The sequence below is a fragment of the Myxine glutinosa genome, chromosome 2 (genome assembly GCF_964187855.1).
Source record: "Myxine glutinosa chromosome 2, kmMyxGlut1.1, whole genome shotgun sequence".
Classification (NCBI taxonomy): domain Eukaryota; kingdom Metazoa; phylum Chordata; class Myxini; order Myxiniformes; family Myxinidae; genus Myxine; species Myxine glutinosa.
The window spans coordinates 50604012-50618704 of record NC_136262.1 but is presented as its reverse complement, the minus strand read 5'-3'; positions in this window follow the sequence as shown (position 1 = coordinate 50618704).

Genomic DNA, 14693 nt, shown 5'->3' with positions numbered 1-14693 from the left:
AGGGGAGGGGAGGAGGGGAATTCAGGCCTGTTTCAGATGGCGTCCAGGCTGCGTCGCCCAAACCACGTGTCCCGAGGGTGGCGCCTCCACTTCACTCCACTCTTCTCTTCTCTTCTCTTCTCTTTCTCAGTGGGTGTCCCCAAACTCCACGAACGACTTGCCCAGGGCAGTTTCTGCAAGACCCTGAAGCCGCACTTTGCCTCCGACCGGCTCAGACGAAACATGACAAGGAGCTAAAGCTTCTGCTTCCTCTCCCATGTTTTCCTCACGATCCCACGTGCACCAAGAAAATCCTCCTCCACCCCAATCTCTCCTGCACCGACTGTCCCTCCAACAGGCAGCCCTCAGAGGAATTAATCAACAATCCTCAAAAATCTCACACAAGCCGAGTTTCTCATCAAAACCTGGACCGTACGTGCTCCGTTTGTTTTTGCCTTTTGGTCCACTGATCGATGCGCTCTTCTTCCTCCTCCCTCTCCTCTTCTTTCTTTCTCCCCAAAGATTCTTTCTCTCTTCAATTATGCAGAGCTCTGGTGGGAGGGAGAAGGTCGATAAGGAAGATCTTTGTTTTTCTTTTTACAAAATAATAAAAATAAAGTCGAAAGGGAAGGAAGAAAAAAAAAAAAGAGCAAATCTGGTTTCACAGCCGGCCCTGAATTTCACATAAGGTACACCCCAACGATCACAGCTTCTCGTCATTGCAAGCCCAGCCCCATGAGTGTACCATCATTAAACAATCCACCCCACGAGTATAACACTGCTCCCATCCTTCTTCCAGAGCTGTCCCGGCTCAACTATATAATCAAATCTAAGCAAATGCAGGTTCTCTACTCTACACCCCTGTTTAGTCCTCTCCCCCTCCCCCTTCCCATGCCTCCTCCCCCCAAGCCCTCTCCCTTCCACACATCTCCCTGCTCTCAAATGTTGTGTTTGTGTGCTTCCCCTTCTCTCCCCATCTTGTTTTCCGCTCCCTCTTTTTATATATTTTGTTTGTCTGGTTGATTTGTTTGTGAAGTAAATGTTAGCTCTTTCACGAGCCTCGATTCAGTATACAAACAAACAAAAAAAAAAACACAGAACATATACTTACACAAAATTCAAAACATAGGGAGCATGGCCCTCCATCACAATCGAGTTGCATGGCACAGATAAACAAAACAACAACAACAACAACCAAAAAAAAAATGTTGCGTCCTGATGGTTTACAGGATTGAAGCAACAGTAAGCAAGGTTCCTCCCTCTCTCTTCCAAGCTTGAGGCAAAGATGGGGAAAAAAAACACCACGCAGAATATTGCCAGTAGCTTCCTAGGGGAGGGGAGGGAAGGGGGAACAAGAACAACAACCCCTCCCGATAGACCTATCCCGCATCCTCTCAAGTCGTCATTGTCGCGGAGATAAGCTGGACGCTGAATATTGCGTTTTCCCCTTCCACTTTGGCCGGCCAAATTGTTATTACCGATTCCATCCCCTGGGTCATGCTGTTGTGGGGTACAGTTATTTGGGGTGTGGCTTTTCGGTCCCTTTCCCAACTTCTTTTGGCCGAATCGTACCCACTCAGGGATTGAGTCCCCATTATATTCCCTCAGCCTGTTCCGGTGGAGGACGCGTGGTCCAACTCGCTGCCCTTGCCGCCCGCGATAAATGACGTCATTTTCTTGCTCACTAGACAGTAGACACGGACCCTGCCAACGATCGGCAAACTTGCGACAGAGCCCTCTCCGCTGCCTCATGTTGCTCACCCACACCAGGTCTCCCTCCTTAAACTGCTTTCCCCGGGCTTGTGTGTCGTACCTAGTTTTCATGCGCTGTCCGGAGCGCTGCAACCTGTCCTGAGCAAACTGATGCTCCTGTTCAATATCACGTTGTAGGCCTTCGACATAGTGGGGCCAGGTCTGGACGTGTTGATCGGGTGGTCCTCCGTAAATCAAATCTGGGGGGAGTCTTAGTTCTCGACCATACATCAGGAGTGCGGGTGTGCAACCGGTGGCTTCGCTCACCGCTGTTCTGCATGACAGTAGAATCAGCGGTAACCCCTCATCCCAGTCGGTGTGAGTATCATTCACATACATTGCCAGCTGGGTACCTAGGGTTCGATTGAAACGTTCTACCATGCCGTCGGATTGAGGATGGTAAGGAGTGGTTCGAGTTTTCTGTATACCTAGAAGATCGTACATTGCTCGAAAAACCTCAGACTCAAAATTGCTTCCCTGATCTGAATGTAGCTCAGAAGGGATGCCGTACCGGGTGAAGAAACCGTCCACAAGTGCCCGCGCAACTGTATTCGCATCTATACTTGACAATGCATAAGCCTCGGGCCACTTCGTAAAGTAATTCATAGGGACGAGGATGTACCGGTTTCCCCGGGCGGTTTCTCGAAAAGGTCCTGTAATATCTACGGCCACTCTCTCCAGGGGTGCGCCCACTTGGTATAATTGCAACAGGGCTAATTCTTTCCTCGAGGGGCCCTTCTTAGCAGAACACTTATCACAGTTGCGACACCAGGCCTCCACGTCTCTTTTGCAATGGATCCAATACAAAAAATTTCCGTATCTTCTTTAGCGTTTTATTTACCCCAAAGTGGCCCATTGCCTTTGGTCCGTGATAGTGCCCCAATATTTCAAACTTCTTCCGCTGTGGTGTTACCAGTAACCACACATACTTGCTGGTGGTGGCCACTGCCCACCTCCGGTAAAGTACTCCATCACCTAAGCCGAGACTGTCCCATCGTCCCAAGTACACTTTCAAGTCTGGCGTAAAAGTTGCTACCTCTTCCCAGTCTGGTTATCTGTTCGCCTCCTTCTAGGTAATGACCATGTTCAAGCCAGAGTCTTCTCGTTGTGCCACACCAAAGTCTGTCAGCAAATCATTATCACTCTCTATGGGTTGCACACTTCCATACATTACACACACATGATCATTCTGGTCGTTCTTCTCCTCCTCCTCCCTCTTGTCCTTTCTTTCAGAATAGCGGAAACCTTGCTCAATGCACGGTCTTCTAGACAAGGCATCGGCGTTGGCATGGAGGCGACCCGGGTGATGCACAATGTTGAAATCAAAAGCCTGTAACTTTTCTAACCAGCAGGCCACCTGATCCTCCGGCGACTTGAAGTTCATTAGCCATCTTAGAGACGCATGGTCTGTGCGAAGCTCAAATTTTTTTCCAAGGACCTACGGTCGGAAGTGATCAACCACGGTCACCAACGCCAGCAACTCTTTTCGCGCCACACAATCATTCCTTTCTGGTTTAGACAAAGCCCTGCTGAAGTAGGAGATTACCCTCTCTGTGCCCCCCTGCTCTTGGGAAAGTACTGCGCCCAGGCCCAAGTGGCTCGCGTCTGTATCCAGGATAAACTCCCTCACTTTCAGGGAATGCAAGAATCGGGCTCTCCATCAATGTATCCTTTAGGGCGCTAAAAGCATCCTCACAGTCATTGGCCCAGACAAACTTGGTGTTTTTCTTTTCTGTCAAACTGTGTAGGGGTCGTGCGATGTCTGCAAAGCCTTTTATAAATCGTCGGTAGTACGAGCATAACCCAAGAAAGGCCCGTACCTGCCGTACATTCGTGGGAGTAGGCCAAACTTGCACTGCTGAGATTTTGTCCGGGTGGGTTGACACACCCTCTCAAATGATGATGTGTCCCAGGTAGGCGACTCTCGCCCGAAATAGCTGGCACTTCCCGGGGTTCAATGTCAATCCCGCCTCCCGAAAGCGTGAAAAAAAAAAAACTTGTTGCAGTTGGGAAATAGCAAGGTCAAATGTTGATGAATGGACTAGAACGTCATCCCGATAGACGAGACAGGATTTCCAATGCCACCCTTCCAAAACTCTGTCCATGAACCTTTCAAATGTGGCGGGAGTATTGCACAGACCAAATGGCATGACCTTGAATTGCCATAGACATGTTCCCACTGAAAATGCGGTCTTTTCACACCTGGCCGGGTCGACTTCAACCTGCCAGTAGCCACTCTTTAGGTCCAAAGTGCTATACCACTTCGATCCAGCTAACGCATCAAATGTCTCATCGATTCGAGGAAGAGGATATGAATCCTTTCTGGTCAAATCGTTCAATTTCCTGTAATCCACGCAAAATCGAACTGTCCCATCCTTCTTCCGCACCAGGACCACTGGTGATGCCCATGCTCCATCAGAGGGTTCAATTACATCCTCGGCATACATTCTGGCAATTTCCTCCTCAGCAGTTTTCCTTATTCCAAATGGTAGCCGTCTTGGCAGTTGCTTAATCGGTCTTGCCGCCCCCGTCTCAATCCGATGGTTTACCATTTTTGTGCGGCCCAGCTTATTACCCGCTATCATGAACAAGTCTCGGTTACGGGCAATTCACCAGTGGACTTGTTTGGCTTGATCCTCACTGAGTCCTGCAATACTGCGTTGTTCCAGATTTGTGAGTTCTTCAGGCCACTCACCATCGTCGTGCCCTGTGGAGTCCTCTACTCCGGACCTCCCATTACACTCTACCACCTCTATCCCGGACGTCCAGGTAGCTAGCTGGGTGCCCGCTCTCACAACCCTTGGCTGATCGGTGGCATTTAGCACCTGTACTGGTACCCGTGTTCCTTTGGACCCTGCTAATGTTCGTGCTACCGCGATTCCGTAAGTCATTGGCTCTTCCATCGGTTCTACTCGTCCCAGCGGGAATGACTCACACCTGACAGCTCGCTGAGCGATGATCAGCATTTCTGAGTTTGGTGGTGCAGTCACAGACACAGGCGCAATTATACTGGCATCCTTTGGATCTTTGTCTCTCTGCTCCTCAAATAGAACCATGTCCTTTCCAATCTTCAAGCACATCCGATCAAAATCCAACTGGCAGCCGTTCTCGGCCAGGAAATCCAGTCCAATCAAGCAAGGGTCACAGAGTTTCACCACCCACACCTTTGTGTTATACTCCATCCCAGCCAACCGCAAGTTGATGACTCCACTCCCGAGTATTGGCACTGTCTCCCCATTGGCCAACTTCAGATGATACCCTACTCCAGGGGCGAGTGGTTTCCATCCCTTTGTTGTGTGTCGCAGCATGTCCGGATGTACAACGGTTGCATTCGCCCCCGTATCCACAATTGCTCGAATCTGTTTCCCCTCTACTGTACAAGAAACTGCGACATTCTGCAGCTGTTCCCCAACTCCACTCAAACCAAGCACCACAACTGAGGCTTCCCCACTCACAGCCGGCTGTCGCCCCACATGACCGGCTACATCCGGTTTCCCGAATGGCTAGCTCCATCTCGTCTTGGGGCCTCTGATCTCCCTTCTGCGATATGGCTTAACGCCCCCCCCTATCGGAGCAACTGCCATGGCTGTTTCATTTACATCCTGTCTCAGTCCCCTTCCTCCTGTGAACTGCTGTTGACATCCGTGCCACATACACTCTGACTGCAAGTGGCCCCGTATTCCGCACACGCAGCATGTGGGGACCCTTCCCCGGGGATTAGAAAACACCCTGTTTCCTGGTGGTCCCCCCCCAAGGTTGCTTCCATAAGGTTTCAAAACCCTGCTGTTTGGTGGCATAATCTGTTTGGTGGCACATCCTGTTTGGTGGCGTAACCTTCTCCCCTTTCAATACCGTCAGCAGGTCCTTCATACCGCTTGGGAGTCTCCACCTCTTCGGTTCCTGGGTGATGTGCTTGACGAATTACTGCCCGTTGTGTATGGGGCGACCGCTGTGTATTAATGATCCGCAATTCAGCAGCAATCTCCGCCACATGATACAGACCCTGAGGCCGTTGTAGACGAACTTGTGATTGCAATTCCCCAACTATGGCTGCTATGAAATACTCACAAGCCAGATTTTCAAATCTCGGTCCCTTCACCTCCGGGTAAACCAGCTTTACTAAGAGTAAGCATTCAATGTCACCCGCCAGATTCTGGAACGTCTCCGGGAGTCACCACTTCCGCTGCGTGAGCTGTACCCATGCCAACTCAACCTAATGTGCTGTCCCGAAACATCTTGTGAGGCATTTTACCATTTCATCATAGCACAGTGGGTCTTCTAGCTGGCCATTTTTTCCACCGATTGAAGCGCTCTTCTTCCTCCTCCCGCTCCTCTTCTTTCTCTCCAAAGGTTCTTTCTCTATTCAATTATGTGGAGCTCCGGTGGGAGGGAGAAGGTCGATAAGGAAGATCTTTGTTTTTCTTTTAACAAAATAATAAAAATAAAGTCAAAAGGGAAGGAAGAAAAAAAAAGAGCAAATCTGGTTTCACAGCCGGCCCGGAATTTCACATGAAGTACACCCCAACGATCACACCTTCTCGTCATTGCAAGCCAAGCATTGCCAGTCCCACAAATGAATTGACCCAATATGCAAATTCTTAATTTCAGGTCAATCTCATGAAAATTTATGATTTTATGTGACGCTGACCTTTAGACAAAATTATTAATTTGCCTTCTCCATATTCTCATAATAAAGCTTTGGTGAAAAGTTTATGACAAAACTGAAATGGGAAACTAGAACGCCACTCAGTAGAGCGCATACTCCCACCATGGGTGAAGTTGCAGCCCGACCTTCCAATGGTAAAAAAATCCTTCAAAAAATTCCTGGATCCGGAATAATATCCTGAGCTTCACCAAAAACGAATCAATTCTTCCTTATCCCAAGGGCAATCATCCCACCAACTTTCATCCAAATCCGTTCAGAACCTTTCCATATATCTTGCGCTTGCGCGCGCACACACACACACACACACACACACACACACACACACACACACACACACACACACACACACACACACACACACACACACACACTACTCCCTGGCGGGAGTAATAATGAATATGACTAGGAAAAATCTTCACCTTGTTGCAGAATATCTGTCTGGAACAATAATCTGAAACTATACAATACTCAAAACTATACTGAGGTTTCTGTACTTCAGACCAGACTCTGGTGCGTTAAACCGGTTTTATGAGCGCTCAAATAAATGTTAGCTCTTTCACGAGCCTCGACTCTGTATACAAAAAAAAAAAAACCCTCTTCCCTCAGAGCATATTTCTGGTGTGGACAGTAATTCTATTTCTCTGAAGGCCTTTGAGCTTCTGCATAAACAGATGACATAGCTCACTCTTAGTGCCGTTTTGGATGCAGTGTCCATAATAATCTTTAAGATGTTTAAGAGTGTGAGGACATGTTTAAGAGTGCGAGGCATGTTTAAGAGTGCGAGGGCATGTTTAAGAGTGCGAGGGCATGCTTAAGAGTGCGAGGGCATGTTTAAGAGTGCGAGGGCATGTTTAAGAGTGCGAGGGCATGTTTAAGAGTGCGAGGGCATGTTTAAGAGTGCGAGGCACGTTTAAGAGTGCGAGGCACGTTTAAGAGTGCGAGGCACGTTTAAGAGTGCGAGGCACGTTTAGGAGTGCGAGGCACGTTTAAGAGGGTGAGGCATGTTTAAGAGTGCGAGGCACGTTTAAGAGTGCAAGGGCATGTTTAAGAGTGCGAGGGCATGTTTAAGAGTGCGAGGGCATGTTTAAGAGTGCGAGGGCATGTTTAAGAGTGTGAGGGCATGTTTAAGAGTGCGAGGGCATGTTTAAGAGTGCGAGGGCATGTTTAAGTGTGTGAGGACATATTTAAGAGGGCGAGGCATGTTTAAGAGTGCGAGGGCATGTTTAAGAGTGTGAGGGCATGTTTAAGAGTGCGAGGGCATGTTTAAGAGTGTGAGGGCATGTTTAAGAGTGCGAGGGCATGTTTAAGAGTGCGAGGGCGTGTTTAAGAGTGCGAGGGCGTGTTTAAGAGTGCGAGGGCATGTTTAAGTGTGCGAGGGCAGGTTTAAGTGTGCGAGGGCAGGTTTGAGTGTGTGAGGACATGTTTTAGAGTGTGAGGGCATGTTTAAGAGTGTGAGGGAATGTTTAAGAGTATGAGGGAATGTTTAAGAGTGTGAGGGCATGTTTAAGAGTGCGAGGGCATGTTTGAGAGTGCGAGGGCATGTTTGAGAGTGCGAGGGCATGTTTAAGAGTGCGAGGGCATGTTTAAGAGTGTGAGGGCATGTTTAAGAGTGTGAGGGCATGTTTAAGTGTGACGGCATGTTTAAGAGTGTGACGGCATGTTTAAGAGTGTGACGACATGTTTAAGAGGGCGAGGCATATTTAAGAGGGCGAGGCATGTTTAAGAGGGCGAGGCATGTTTAAGAGGGCGAGGCATGTTTAAGAGGGCGAGGCATGTTTCGGAGGGCGAGGCATGTTTCTGAGGGCGAGGCATGTTTAAGAGTGCGAGGGCATGTTTAAGAGTGTGAGGGCATGTTTAAGAGTGTGAGGCCATGTTTAAGAGTGCAAGACATGTTTAGGAGGGCGAGACATGTTTAAGAGTGTGAGGCCATGTTTAAGAGTGTGAGGCCATGTTTAAGAGTGTGACACATGTTTAAGAGTGCAAGGGCATGTTTAAGAGTGTGAAGCATGTTTAAGAGTGTGAAGCATGTTTAAGAGTGTGAGGGCATGTTTAAGAGTGTGAAGCATGTTTAAGAGTGTGAGGGCATGTTTAAGAGTGTGAGGGCATGTTTAAGAGTGTGATGGCATGTTCAAGAGTGCCAGGGCATGTTCAAGAGTGCCAGGGCATGTTTAAGAGTACGAGACATGTTGAAGAGAGCGAGCCATGTTTAAGAGTGTGAGGGCATGTTCAAGAGTGCAAGGCATGTATAAGAGTGTGAGGACATGTTTCAGAATGCGAGGACATGTTTCAGAATGCAAGACATGTTTAAGAGTGTGAGGACATATTTAAGAGTGTGAGGGCATGTTCAAGAGTGGGCATGTTTAAGAGTACGAGACATGTTAAAGAGAGCAAGGCATGTTTAAGAGTGTGAGGGCATGTTTAAGAGTGTCAGGGCATGTTTAAGAGTGTGGGGGCATGTTTAAGAGTGCGAAGGCATGTTTAAGAGTGTGAGGGCACGTTTAAGAGTGTGAGGGCATGTTTAAGAGTGTGAGGGCATGTTTAAGAGTGTGAGGGCATGTTTAAGAGTGTGAGGGCATGTTTAAGAGTGTGAGGGCATGTTTAAGAGTGTGAGGGCATGTTTAAGAGTGTGAGGGCATGTTTAAGAGTGTGAGGGCATGTTTAAGAGTGTGAGGGCATGTTTAAGAGTGTGAGGGCACGTTTAAGAGTGTGAGGGCACGTTTAAGAGTGTGAGGGCACGTTTAAGAGTGCAAGGGCACGTTTAAGAGTGTGAGGGCACGTTTAAGAGTTTGAGGGCACGTTTAAGAGTGTGAGGGCACGTTTAAGAGTGCGAAGGCATGTTTAAGAGTGCAAGGGCATGTTTAAGAGTGCGAGGGCATGTTTAAGAGTGTGAGGGCATGTTTAAGAGTGTGAGGGCATGTTTAAGTGTGACGGCATGTTTAAGAGTGTGACGGCATGTTTAAGAGTGTGACGGCATGTTTAAGAGTGCGAGGCATTTTAAGAGGGCGAGGCATATTTAAGAGGGCGAGGCATATTTAAGAGGGCGAGGCATGTTTAAGAGGGCGAGGCATGTTTAAGAGGGCGAGGCATGTTTAAGAGGGCGAGGCATGTTTTGGAGGGCGAGGCATGTTTAAGAGTGCAAGGGCATGTTTAAGAGTGCGAGGATATATTTAAGAGTGCGAGGCATGTCTAAGAGTGTGAGGCCATGTTTAAGAGTGCGAGGGCATGTTTAAGAGTGTGAGGACATGTTTATGAGTGCGAGGGCATGTTTAAGAGTGAGGGCATGTTTAAGAGTGTGAGGGCATGTTTAAGAGTGCGAGGTCATGTTTAAGAGTGCGAGGCATGTCTAAGAGTGTGAGGCCATGTTTAAGAGTGCAAGACATGTTTAAGAGTGCGAGGGCATGTTTAAGAGTGTGAGGCCATGTATAAGAGTGCGAGGGCATGTTTAAGAGTGCGAGGGCATGTTTAAGAGTGCGAGGGCATGTTTAAGAGTGTGAGGCCATGTTTAAGAGTGCAAGACATGTTTAGGAGGGCGAGACATGTTTAAGAGTGTGACGCATGTTTAAGAGTGCAAGGGCATGTTTAAGAGTGTGAAGCATGTTTAAGAGTGTGAAGCATGTTTAAGAGTGTGAAGCATGTTTAAGAGTGTGAAGCATGTTTAAGAGTGTGAGGGCATGTTTAAGAGTGTGAAGCATGTTTAAGAGTGTGAGGGCATGTTTAAGAGTGTGAAGCATGTTTAAGAGTGTGAGGGCATGTTTATGAGTGTGATGGCATGTTCAAGAGTGCCAGGGCATGTTCAAGAGTGCCAGGGCATGTTTAAGAGTACGAGACATGTTGAAGAGAGCGAGCCATGTTTAAGAGTGTGAGGGCATGTTCAAGAGTGCAAGGCATGTTTAAGAGTGTGAGGACATGTTTCAGAATGCAAGACATGTTTAAGAGTGCGAGGGCATGTTCAAGAGTGCCAGGGCATGTTTAAGAGTACGAGACATGTTAAAGAGAGCGAGGCATGTTTAAGAGTGTGAGGGCATGTTTAAGAGTGTCAGGGCATGTTTAAGAGTGTGGGGGCATGTTTAAGAGTGCGAAGGCATGTTTAAGAGTGTGAGGGCACGTTTAAGAGTGTGAGGGCACGTTTAAGAGTGTGAGGGCATGTTTAAGAGTGTGAGGGCATGCTTAAGAGTGCGAGGCATGTTTAAGAGTGCGAGGCATGTTTAAGAGTGCGAGGCATGTTTAAGAGTGCGAGGCATGTTTAAGAGTGCGAGACATGTTGAAGAGTGTGAGGCATGTTTAAGAGTGCAAGACATGTTTAAGAGGGTGAGGCATTTTTGGAGTGCGAGGCATGTTTAAGAGTGCGAGAAATGTTTTAAGAGTGTGAGGGCATGTTTAAGAGTGCGAGGGCATGTTTAAGATTGTGAGACATATTTAAGAGTGCGACGCATGTTTAAGAGTGAGGGCATGTTTAAGAGTGTGAGGCGTGTTTAAGAGTGTGAGGCATGTTTAAGAGTGTGACACATGTTTAAGAGTGTGAGGGCATGTTTAAGAGTGTGAGGGCATGTTTAAGAGTGTGAGGCATGTTTAAGAGTGCGAGGCATGTTTAAGAGTGAGGCATGTTTAAGAGTGTGAGGCATGTTTAAGAGTGCAAGGCATGTTTAAGAGTGTGAGGGCATGTTTAAGAGTGCGAGGCATGTTTAAGAGTGCGAGGCATGTTTAAGAGTGTGAGGCATGTTTAAGAGTGCGAGGGAATGTTTAAGATTGTGAGGGAATGTTTAAGAGTGTGAGTGCATGTTTAAAAGTGTGAGGGCATGTTTAAGAGGGTGAGGGCATGTTTAAGAGGGTGAGGGCATGTTTAAGAGTGTGAGGGCATGTTTAAGAGTGTGAGGGCATGTTTACGAGTGTGAGGGCATGTTTAAGAGTGTGAGGGCATGTTTTATTCAACGTGTGGCACACGTAGTCAACGTGTGGCCCTGAATGGATTTCTCTCATCTCACCTTCCTGTTCAGGCTGGAGTTCCCCAAGACAGTGTTCTGGGCCCTGTGCTTTTTCTGGTCTTCATCAATGATCTCTCCGACTCTCTGGAAAATCCTATCTCTGTGCTGATGACGACACTCTCTGCCGCTCCAAACCTTTTTTTTTTTGTTTTTTTGTATGCAAGATAGAGGCTCGTGAAAGAGCTAACATTAATCACACAAAAAGTCAAACCGACACATAAAACATATAAGGGGAGCGGTAGACAAGATGAGGAGAGAGGGTGAAGGACACAAACACAACATTTGAGAGCAGGGACATCGAGAGATCTGTTCGGAGGGAGAGGGCTTGGAGGGAGGTGGGAGAGGTATAAAACATATGGACACTGCAAGGACTTCCAGGAAAGAAGTTGGAATTTCAAAAAAAGTTGATCTAGGGTGAATTAGCGGGGGTAGAAAAGATCAAGGTTTTGGATGGGGGAAGATAAGATGGTGGTGAACAGCTGTTTTAAAGACCTGGAGAGAGGAGTGGGATTGAAATGAGTGGGGGAGTTTGTTCCAGAGGCGGAAGAAAAGAGGAATGAAAGAGTGAAGGTGAGCGGAGAGCTTAGATTTTGGCAGTTTAACCATAAGAGGGTTGCTGGCAGATCTTGTGCGACCTGTAGGAATATTTGGGGGACAGAGCACAGAGAGAGCTGGGGGAGCAAGGCTGGAGAGGAGTCAGTAGAAGACAGAAAGACCACCAACCTGCCTGCGGTGAGTAAAAGGCCCTCGGAGTTAGCTTCATCGCAGGAGACTCCAATGATTCTGAAAGCTTTGATTTCAATAGCGTGAAGCCGAGGTAGGTGTGAGGCAGGAGCACCGGCCCAGAGGGAGGAACAGTATTCCATTGAGCTGCGAATGAAAACCTTGGATGTGGTGAGGGGCTCAGGTGTGCCAAGGAAGGACTTCGCAGGACGGAGGATGCCCAGTCGGCGACTGGCTTTGGAGGCCAGCTTGGAAATGTGGTTTTCCCAGGAAAGATCATGGCAGATAGTGAGACCCAAAAGCTTGAGTGACCAAACTTCTTCAAGAGGATTGTTCAGAAAGTAGATGGCAGGGTTGTCCAGACAGTCTTTTCGGAGAGACAAAGTGAGAGTGTGAGATTAGTCAGGCTTAAAAGACATGTTCCACTTGTTTGACCAGTTTGTGATTTCGTCCAGGTCTGTGGAGTGAGGGGGCTGCAGACTGCCGATCACCTCTCCAAGAAGTTCTGTCACTCAAGCTTTTGGGTCTCACTATCTGCCATGATCTTTCCTGGGAAAACCACATTTCCCAGCTGGCCTCCAAAACCAGTCGCCGACTGGGCATCCTTCGTCGTGCGAAGTCCTTCCTTGGCACACCTGAGCCCCTCACCACATCCAAGGCTTTCATTCGCAGCTCAATGGAATACTGTTCCCCCCTCTGGACCAGTGCTCCTGCCTCACACCTAGCTCGGCTTCACGCTGTTGAAACGAAAGCTTTCAGAATCGTTGGAATCTTACGCGATGAAGCTAACTCCGAGGGCCTTTCACTCACTCACCGCAGGCAGGTTGGTGGTCTTTCTGTCTTCTACCGACTCCTATCTGGCCTTGCTCCCCCAGCCCTGTCTGTGCTGTCCCCCAAATACTCCAACAGTTCGCACAAGATCTGCCAGCAACCCTCTCCTGGTGAAATTGCCAAAATCAAGACTCTCTGCTCACCTTCACTCTTTCATTCCTCTTTTCTCCCACCTCTGGAACAAACTCCCTCACTCGCTTCAATCCCACTCCTCCCTCCAGGTCTTTAAAACAGCTGTTCACCACCATCTCTTATCTTCCCCCATCCAAAACCTTGATCTTTTCTACCCCTGTTAATTCACCACAGCTCCACTTTTCTGAAATACCAACTTCTTTCCTGGAAGTCCTCGCTGTGTCCATGTGTTTTTTCTTTACCTCATATTTATCAATCCGATCTTATTCAATCCGACCCTTAATGTCATTGGAATAAACCAAATGAAATCGCTTCTTAGACCCACCACAGGTCTTAATTCTCACATGATGAAGATTAAGCTTCTGCCAACTCCTCTTCCATCACGATAACAATGTCGATGTACTGTGGCACCACACTACTATGTTAGCAAGTATGTAATCCAACCACTCTCAATCATTGCCAGGGGATGACTGTATGAAAGTCGTATTTTGCTTACCCGGCAAGCGGGCATGGCCGCAGAGGGCACACTGGCACAATTCATGCTGAATCCTAACCAACAAAACAAAGGTGTTGTAATTATGTTATCGATTTAAGCATAAATTAAGATAAAACCAGGAGGCTACAGAGATCGCTGCACATAAAGACAATCGTGGTTATTACTAAAATATAATCCATCAAATCGTAAATTTATCAACCAGACTCGGTGGTGTCAAAGTTAGAGCATCTGCAGTGTCTGGGAGGTTGGTGGTTCAAATTCCAGCCAAGTCATACCAAAGACTTTTTAAAATGGCACGTACCGATTCCTTGCTCGACGCTCAGCATTTTCAAAAGGATAGAGCATGGACAAACACCCACAGGATGGCAACTTTAGTTTTTATGGGCTGAATGGTCTCCTTTGTTGAAGTTCCCAGTAAAGGAACTCATTACTTCCCATAGGTTTGGAGCACAAATTAGATTTCCAGAGCTGCTACATATTGTTGTGAAAATGACCTCAAGGGGTTAATAAATGTTTAATATAGCATAGTTATTTCCTTGAGTGTTTAGAATGAGCGTAAAAGTAATGAAATGCCATATTAGATATGCGTCGCGCTTATGTAATAGACAGACGTCAAACCCACCCTTTATGTCTATCTAAAAATCCTCATCCCCATGAGCCTATGTTCTTTCCTTTGTGAAGTCTGTCTTGAATGTGTCTTTTTAGCACTTGCGAGGCACCAAATTTAGGGACCAAAACATCTTCGGGACCGCGACGCCTTGCAAAGTCGGGTGAAGGGTCGGGAGGGGAGTTCACCCCCACCTACCGGCATACGGGCCAGTGGTGAGGGAGGTGAGGGGTGCAAATAATCATCGGTGATGTCAGTGGATGAGGTCATAAAAGGCAGAGGAGCAAGAATTGGGCAGATGATTTGCCAGATGCGACACCAGGAGGCAGCAGGGATGTTTAGCTAGTAAAGCGGAAGCCAAGTCCCCATCCGGTTAATGCCACGCCATCTGGCAAATGCCACGCCCCGTCCAGCCCACGCCACACCCACTCCACAGAGTCGTGTGGCTCCCTCCTGTCACCTCAGCTTCAGAAAGTTGCAAGAGCTCCAAGTCAGGCACGGCTACCCTGCTGGGTTTGGCCCAAT